This window comes from Tachypleus tridentatus, unplaced genomic scaffold (genome assembly GCF_004210375.1).
Source record: "Tachypleus tridentatus isolate NWPU-2018 unplaced genomic scaffold, ASM421037v1 Hic_cluster_2, whole genome shotgun sequence".
Lineage (NCBI taxonomy): Eukaryota > Metazoa > Arthropoda > Merostomata > Xiphosura > Limulidae > Tachypleus > Tachypleus tridentatus.
This window is the reverse complement of record NW_027467782.1, coordinates 53311059-53321201: the sequence shown is the minus strand read 5'-3', so window position 1 is coordinate 53321201 and position 10143 is coordinate 53311059. Positions and strand designations below refer to the sequence as shown.

General features: G+C 28.7%; 1 long non-coding RNA gene across 1 annotated transcript; it reads left to right on the top strand.

Moving 5' to 3' along the window:
- Positions 1 to 5817: 5817 nt before the first annotated feature.
- LOC143242897 (uncharacterized) lies at positions 5818 to 6636 on the top strand. The gene is made up of 2 exons (XR_013023375.1): positions 5818 to 6098; positions 6201 to 6636. It is a non-coding gene; the product is annotated as an uncharacterized LOC143242897 (long non-coding RNA).
- Positions 6637 to 10143: the final 3507 nt, after the last annotated feature.

Below are 10143 nucleotides of genomic sequence, written 5' to 3'. Positions count from 1 at the left end.
TAATTGTTGTTATGATATAAAGTAGTTATTAGTTAATTTTTACCTGTCATATTGTTAGAATCATGATGTGTTTATTGTCACTATAATTGTTGCTATGATATAAAGTAGTTATTAGTTAACTTTTATCTGTCATATTGTTAGAATCATGAGGTGTTTTTTGTCACTGTAATTGTTGCTATGATATAAAGTAGTTATTAGTTAATTTTTATCTGTCATATTGTTAGAATCATGATGTGTTTATTGTCACTATAATTGTTGCTATGATATAAAGTAGTTATTAGTTAATTTGAATCTGTCATATTGTTAGAATCATGATGTGTTTATTGTCACTATGATATAAACTAGTTATTAGTTAATTTTTATCTGTCATATTGTTAGAATCATGAGGTGTTTATTGTCACTATAATTGTTGCTATGATATAAAGTAGTTATTAGTTAATTTTTATCTGTCATATTGTTAGAATCATGATGTGTTTATTGTCACTATAATTGTTGCTATGATATAAACTAGTTATTAGTTAATTTTTATATGTCATATTGTTAGAATCATGATGTGTTTATTGTCACTATAATTGTTGCTATGATATAAACTAGTTATTAGTTAATTTTTATCTGTCATATTGTTAGAATCATGATGTGTTCATTGTCACTATAATTGTTACTATGATATAATGTAGTTATTAGTTAATTTTTACCTGTCATATTGTTAGAATCATGATGTGTTTATTGTCACTATAATTGTTGTTATGATATAAAGTAGTTATTAGTTAAATTTTATCTGTCATATTGTTAGAATCATGATGTGTTTATTGTCACTATAATTGTTGTTATGATATAAAGTAGTTATTAGATAATTTTTATTTGTCATATTGTTAGAATCATGATGTGTTTATTGTCACTATAATTGTTGCTATGATATAAAGTAGTTATTAGTTAATTTTTATCTGTCATATTGTTAGAATCATGATGTATTTATTGTCACACTAATTGTTGCTATGATATAAAGTAGTTATTAGTTAATTTTTATCTGTCATATTGTTAGAATCATGATGTGTTTATTGTCACTATAATTGTTGCTATGATATAAACTAGTTATTAGGTAATTTTTATGTTATATTGTTAGAATCATGATGTGTTTATTGTCACTATAATTGTTGTTATGATATAAAGTAGTTATTAGATAATTTTTATCTGTCATATTGTTAGAATCATGATGTGTTTATTGTCACTATAATTGTTGTTATAATATAAACTAGTTATTAGTTAATTTTTATCTGTCATGATGTGTTTATTGTCACTATAATTGTTGCTATGATATAAAGTAGTTACTAGTAATTTTTATCTGTCATATTGTTAGAATCATGATGTGTTTATTGTCACTATAATTGTTGTTATGATATAAACTAGTTATTAGTTAATTTTTATCCGTCATATTGTTAGAATCATGATGTGTTTATTGTCACTATAATTGTTGTTATGATATAAACTAGTTATTAGTTAATTTTTATCCGTCATATTGTTAGAATCATGATGTGTTTATTGTCACTATAATTGTTGTTATGATATAAAGTAGTTATTAGTAATTTTTATCTGTCATATTGTAAGAATCATGATGTGTTTATTGTCACTATAATTGTTGTGATGATATAAAGTAGTTATTAGTAATTTTTATCTGTCATATTGTTAGAATCATGATGTGTTTATTGTCACAAAAATTGTTGTTATGATATAAAGTAGTTATTAGTTAATTTTTGCTTGTCATATTTTTAGAATCATGATGTGTTTATTGTCACTATAATTGTTGCTATGATATAAAGTAGTTATTAGTTAATTTTTATCTGTCATATTGTTAGAATCATGATGTGTTTATTGTCACTATAATTGTTGCTATGATATAAAGTAGTTATTAGTTAATTTTTATCTGTCATATTGTTAGAATCATGATGTGTTTATTGTCACTATAATTGTTGCTGTGATATAAAGTAGTTATTAGTTAATTTGTATCTGTCATATTGTTAGAATCATGATGTGTTTATTGTCACTATAATTGTTGCTATGATATAAACTAGTTATTAGTTAATTTTTATCTGTCATATTGTTAGAATCATGATGTGTTTATTGTCACTATAATTGTTGCTATGATATAAACTAGTTATTAGTTAATTTTTATATGTCATATTGTTAGAATCATGATGTGTTTATTGTCACTATAATTGTTGCTATGATATAAACTAGTTATTAGTTAATTTTTATATGTCATATTTTTAGAATCATGATGTGTTTATTGTCACTATAATTGTTGCTATGATATAAAGTAGTTATTAGTTAACTTTTATCTGTCATATTGTTAGAATCATGATGTGTTTATTGTCAATATAATTGTTGTTATGATATAAAGTAGTTATTAGTTAATTTTTACCTGTAATATTGTTAGAATCATGATGTGTTTATTGTCACTATAATTGTTGTTATGATATAAAGTAGTTATTAGTTAATTTTTACCTGTCATATTGTTAGAATCATGATGTGTTTATTGTCACTATAATTGTTGCTATGATATAAAGTAGTTATTAGTTAACTTTTATCTGTCATATTGTTAGAATCATGAGGTGTTTTTGTCACTGTAATTGTTGCTATGATATAAAGTAGTTATTAGTTAATTTTTATCTGTCATATTGTTAGAATCATGATGTGTTTATTGTCACTATAATTGTTGCTATGATATAAAGTAGTTATTAGTTAATTTGAATCTGTCATATTGTTAGAATCATGATGTGTTTATTGTCACTATAATTGTTGTTATGATATAAACTAGTTATTAGTTAATTTTTATCTGTCATATTGTTAGAATCATGAGGTGTTTATTGTCACTATAATTGTTGCTATGATATAAAGTAGTTATTAGTTAATTTTTATCTGTCATATTGTTAGAATCATGATGTGTTTATTGTCACTATAATTGTTGCTATGATATAAACTAGTTATTAGTTAATTTTTATATGTCATATTGTTAGAATCATGATGTGTTTATTGTCACTATAATTGTTGCTATGATATAAACTAGTTATTAGTTAATTTTTATCTGTCATATTGTTAGAATCATGATGTGTTCATTGTCACTATAATTGTTACTATGATATAATGTAGTTATTAGTTAATTTTTACCTGTCATATTGTTAGAATCATGATGTGTTTATTGTCACTATAATTGTTGTTATGATATAAAGTAGTTATTAGTTAAATTTTATCTGTCATATTGTTAGAATCATGATGTGTTTATTGTCACTATAATTGTTGTTATGATATAAAGTAGTTATTAGATAATTTTTATTTGTCATATTGTTAGAATCATGATGTGTTTATTGTCACTATAATTGTTGCTATGATATAAAGTAGTTATTAGTTAATTTTATCTGTCATATTGTTAGAATCATGATGTATTTATTGTCACACTAATTGTTGCTATGATATAAAGTAGTTATTAGTTAATTTTTATCTGTCATATTGTTAGAATCATGATGTGTTTATTGTCACTATAATTGTTGCTATGATATAAACTAGTTATTAGGTAATTTTTTATGTTATATTGTTAGAATCATGATGTGTTTATTGTCACTATAATTGTTGTTATGATATAAAGTAGTTATTAGATAATTTTATCTGTCATATTGTTAGAATCATGATGTGTTTATTGTCACTATAATTGTTGTTATGATATAAACTAGTTATTAGTTAATTTTTATCTGTCATGATGTGTTTATTGTCACTATAATTGTTGCTATGATATAAAGTAGTTACTAGTAATTTTTATCTGTCATATTGTTAGAATCATGATGTGTTTATTGTCACTATAATTGTTGTTATGATATAAACTAGTTATTAGTTAATTTTTATCCGTCATATTGTTAGAATCATGATGTGTTTATTGTCACTATAATTGTTGTTATGATATAAACTAGTTATTAGTTAATTTTTATCCGTCATATTGTTAGAATCATGATGTGTTTATTGTCACTATAATTGTTGTTATGATATAAAGTAGTTATTAGTAATTTTTATCTGTCATATTGTAAGAATCATGATGTGTTTATTGTCACTATAATTGTTGTGATGATATAAAGTAGTTATTAGTAATTTTTATCTGTCATATTGTTAGAATCATGATGTGTTTATTGTCACTATAATTGTTGTTATGATATAAAGTAGTTATTAGTAATTTTTATCTGTCATATTGTTAAAATCATGATGTGTTTATTGTCACTATAATTGTTGTTATGATGTAAAGTAGTTATTAGTTAATTTTTGCTTGTCATATTTTTAGAATCATGATGTGTTTATTGTCACTATAATTGTTGCTATGATATAAAGTAGTTATTAGTTAATTTTTATCTGTCATATTGTTAGAATCATGATGTGTTTATTGTCACTATAATTGTTGCTATGATATAAAGTAGTTATTAGTTAACTTTTATCTGTCATATTGTTAGAATCATGATGTGTTTATTGTCACTATAATTGTTGTTATGATATAAAGTAGTTATTAGTTAATTTTAATCTGTCATATTGTTAGAATCATGATGTGTTTATTATCACTATAATTGTTGCTATGATATAAAGTTGTTATTAGTTAAATTTGAAAAGTTTGTTTGTTTGTTTGTTTTTGAATTTCGCACAAAGCCACACGAGGGCTATCTGTGCTAGCCGTCCCTAATTTAGCAGTGTAAGACCAGAGGGAAGGCAGCTAGTCATCACCACCCACCGCCAACTCTTGGGCTACTCTTTTACCAACGAAAAGTGGGATTGACCGTCACATTATAACGCCCCCACGGGTGGGAGGGCGAGCATGTTTGGCGCGACTCGGGCGCGAACCCGTGACCCTCAGATTACGAAGCGCATGCCTTAAGACGCTAGGCCATGCCAGGCCCTAAATTTGGAAAGAAACAAACTTCTTTGGTCACATGTTAAGACCTAAGTTTGGTAAGGTGATCATGGACTACTGTTACAACAATGTGTTGTTTTGAATTTTTGTTTGAAAGTGATCGTTATAGGCTAAAGTTTGACCAGAGTCGAAACGAAATCAGATAAACTATCTCAGTTGTTGTATCTGTACTGAAACATTAATAACAGATTAGTAGAATTATTGATAGAGTGTCTGTCGTTAGTTATTAGCCGTATTCAGGACAGAATACGGAGGTCATTCTGTAACTATCATACCCTCGTTACAACTGCTGAACCTTCCAATAACACTATTACTATAATAATCTTCTCTGATTGGTTCTTAAGACCGCCTTCTTTCCCTCACATACCTAATAAGCTGGGTCAGTGAGGCACATAGCTCGCGGAGAATGAATAACCACCACGCCGTATTTCCATGTACTGTAGGATCCGTCTTCAGGCTTAACTGAGAAATAAATAAAAACTCCTTCCAAAAATTATTCATAAACAAATACTTTGATGAAATTTTAATAATATTTTCACTACTATACCAGCTAATATAAGGAATTAGTTATATTTATTACCGTAAAGCAGCTGTTACAATGCTATATTACATCCAATTTTACTTTTCACCCACACGGGAATAATTGTTTATTATTATAAAGATATTAAAATGTAAAGCTATATTATTATTATTTTGTAAAAATTTAATATTTTTTAGAAATTCAGTTCGTTAATTTAAGTAACGTCTATGGTAGTGCCATCTGTTAGCAGTTAAGGATACTTATTTATTCTATGATGTCTATTGGTCTTTCTCTACCTTGCGTGACAGCAAGCAAGCCCACTCATATCGACTCGACCGACGATAACGAAAAGATTCGTTACAGTGAGCGCCATGTTTGTTTTATGGCAACGCGCCATACTAGAATTGAATACTTGAACACGAACGTCGTTAAATGGAACCACGACTCTGCTAAATAGGGATACTTGTAGAGAGGATTTCTTAGTCAGCGAACATCCAGCGGGCACGACATCAACCCCGCGGGGGCTATTTTCATACCCCATGCTCAAGTAATAACTTTCTTCATCGACGATGCACGAGGCATGGAAGGGGCAAAAGAAAGGTGCACATCTTGTAGCGGGGGTGGAAAGATCCGAACCAGGTACGTTAGTAAACGTGTACGTGTAACCCATTATTGTATAACTAGCTATACTTTTGTAACTGAAAAGTGTCTGGTGTTTTTTTTTTAACCCCCTTCTGTCAGACGTCAACACAAAGTTCCAAGTCGCTAGCTACGTATACTGAAGGTTTACTGGAAACTTTTATCTCGGTTACATTCAGTATACGAACTAGAGACCCTCTTCACTCAGCCACACAAGAGTCCTGGAAATAAACAGCAAAAAATAAACAGTAAACAGTTTCATACAATCTACTTTAATAAATGTTCTGCAGCTGTTTACGAAGAAGCCCGATGTTGTGAGGAGTACACTGTAATATGTACAGTGACGTTAAACTTCTACGTACGTTAGGAGCCCGGATTTAAAACATCTCGTCAAGTCTCGTGTTGAAGTTCAGGACGACCAAACAACGAACGTGTAGAATAAACGTCGATAAAGAAAAGTTTAATTGAAAATTCGAACAAACTTTTTGTGTACAAAGTTTCACACAGTAATGTTCGAAATAAAAGTTATTCAAACAGTAAATTTTGTTTATTCTTACTGTGGTTTAATTTATGCAAAATAAATAAAAAACAAAATATGAAAGAAGTTTTTATAATAAGATACGAAGGGTATAAAACACACACATAAACACTGGGGAAAGTGTTTGTAGTAAAATATATGACAAGTAATCATAAAACAAAATGTAACACTTAAACTGGGAATGTAGTGTAATATGGTACATTAAAACTAGTGCAATGACAGTAACATAAAGTGGTACAGTATAGCAGTGGTACATTAAAAACTAGTGTGATGACAGTAACGCAATGTGGTATAGTGTAGCAGTGGTACAATAAAAACTTGTAATGACAGTAACATAATGTAGATTCAGTATAGCAGTGGTACATTAAAAACTAGTGTAATGACAGTAACATAAAGTGGTACAGTGTATCAGTGGTACATTAAAAACTTGTGTAATGACAGTAACATAATGTGGTACAGTATAGCAGTGGTACATTTAAAACTTGTGTAATGACAGTAACATAAAGTGGTACAGTGTATCAGTGGTACATTAAAAACTTGTGTAATGACAGTAACATAATGTGGTACAGTATAGCAGTGGTACATTTAAAACTTGTGTAATGACAGTAACATAAAGTGGTACAGTGTATCAGTGGTACATTAAAAACTTGTGTAATGACAGTAACATAATGTGGTACAGTATAGCAGTGGTACATTTAAAACTTGTGTAATGACAGTAACATAATGTGGTACAGTATAGCAGTGGTACATTAAAAACTTGTGTAATGACAGTAATATTATGTCGTTGATAGTAATTGTGGTACGAAATCTATATAGCATGTATTTCCATTTTAGTGTAGAAGTTAAAGGTATCTCGCAAATATGTAGTTAAAACATTAAGTTTAGCAGTTCTTTGGTTACAATAATATATTCTGTCAAGAACCGGTTCTGTTGTACTTTGTTCATTTGTAACATAAGTTTAACTAGAATTAGATTCATATTCTTTCATTACAATATTATATTCTGTCAAGAACCGGTTCTGTTGTACTTTGTTCATTTGTAACATAAGTTTAACTAGAATTAGATTCATATTCTTTCATTACAATATTATATTCTGTCAAGAACCGGTTCTGTTGTACTTTGTTCATTTGTAACATAAGTTTAACTAGAATTAGATTCATATGTGACGTAACGAAAACAAGAGTTTCCAGAGGAAGTGTTCTGTGATCGTGGTGTTGGTGAGAAATGCACGTTCAGGGTTCAAGGCCTCTTCTTAGTTCTGGCTGTTTGTAGAAACACGAGTAAAACATTGCGGTATTATGTACCATTGGTACCATTGTCGCATCATAAGTTTGTAATGAACGAACGCTTTAAATAAATATAACTTTTATGTTTATTAGGTTCATTAAACACACAGCATGAATCACCTATGTATATGGAATGCCACGTAGTGGAAGTTTTATGGTAATTATGAATATTCCAACATTTAGGTAATTAATTCTATAACTTGGATTCCCGTGGTTTTTAACCTCAGCCAACCTTTCTTTGAGCAGTGTTATTTAGGTTGACATCTGTTTACTAAATCTGTGTTTGCGGTTGCAAGTTATACAAACCTAGAGGTGGTCGTGGTTGGTAGCTGATACAAAACTTGAATACTTCACTGTTTTTATGAGCTAAAAGAAAACGGTAAACAAATACCTCGTTGAATAACTTTTACTTGTTTGAGAGTATGACAACCGAAGTGTTGTATTATGTTGTATTACACCAGTATTATGACAAAATTACACCAGTATTATGACAACATTTCACCAGTATTATGACAACATTTCACCAGTATTATGACAACAGTTCACCAGTATTATGACAACATTTCACCAGTATTATGACAACATTTCACCAGTATTATAACAATAGTACACCAGTATTATGACAACATTTCACCAGTATTATAACATTAAACCAGTATTATAACAACATTACACCAGTATTATGACAACATCACACCAGTATTATGACAACATTACACCAGTATTATAACAATATTACGCCAGAATTATGACAACATTACACCAGTATTATAACAACATCACACCAGAATTATGACAACATTACACTAGTATTATAACAATATTACACCAGTATTATAACAATAGTACACCAGTATTATAACAACATTACACCAGTATTATAACAACATTACACTAGTATTATAACAACATCACATCAGTATTATAACAACATTACACCAGTATTATAACAATAGTACACCAGTATTATAACAACATTACACCAGTATTATAACAACATTACACCAGTATTATAACAACATTACACCAGTATTATAACAACATTACACCAGTATTATAACAACGTTACACCAGTATTAAAACAACATTACACCAGAATTACGACAACATTACACCAGTATTATGACAATATTACACCAGTAGTGTAACAACATTACACCAGTATTATGACAACATTACACCAGTATTATAACAATATTACGCCAGAATTGTGACAACATTACTCCAGTATTATGGCAACATTACACCAGTATTAAAACAACATTACACCAGTATTATGACAACATCACACCAGAATTATGACAACATTACACCAGTATTAAAACAACATTACACCAGAATTACGACAACATTACACCAGTATTATGACAATATTACACCAGTAGTGTAACAACATTACACCAGTATTATGACAACATTACACCAGTATTATGACAACATTACACCAGTATTATAACAATATTACGCCAGAATTGTGACAACATTACTCCAGTATTATGGCAACATTACACCAGTATTAAAACAACATTACACCAGTATTATGACAACATCACACCAGAATTATGACAACATTACACCAGTATTATAACAACATTACACCAGTATTATAACAACATTACACCAGTATTATAACAACATTACACCAGTAGTATAACAACATTACACCAGTAGTATAACAACATTACACCAGTATCATAACAACATTACACCAGTATTATGACAACATTTCACCAGTATTATGACAACATTTCACCAGTATTATGACAACATTTCACCAGTATTATGACAACATTACACCAGTATTATAACAACATTACACCAGTATTATGACAACATTACACCAGTATTATGACAACATTTCACCAATATTATAACAACATTTCACCAATATTATAACAACATTTCACCAATATTATAACAACGTTACACCAGTATTATGACAACATTTCACCAGTATTATAACAACATTTCACCAGTATTATAACAACATTACACCAGTATCATGACAACATTACACCAGTATCATAACAACATTTCACCAATATTATAACAACATTTCACCAATATTATAACAACATTTCACCAATATTATAACAACATTTCACCAATATTATAACAACATTTCACCAATATTATAACAACGTTACACCAGTATTATGACAACATTTCACCAATATTATAACAACATTTCACCAATATTATAACAACATTTCACCAATAT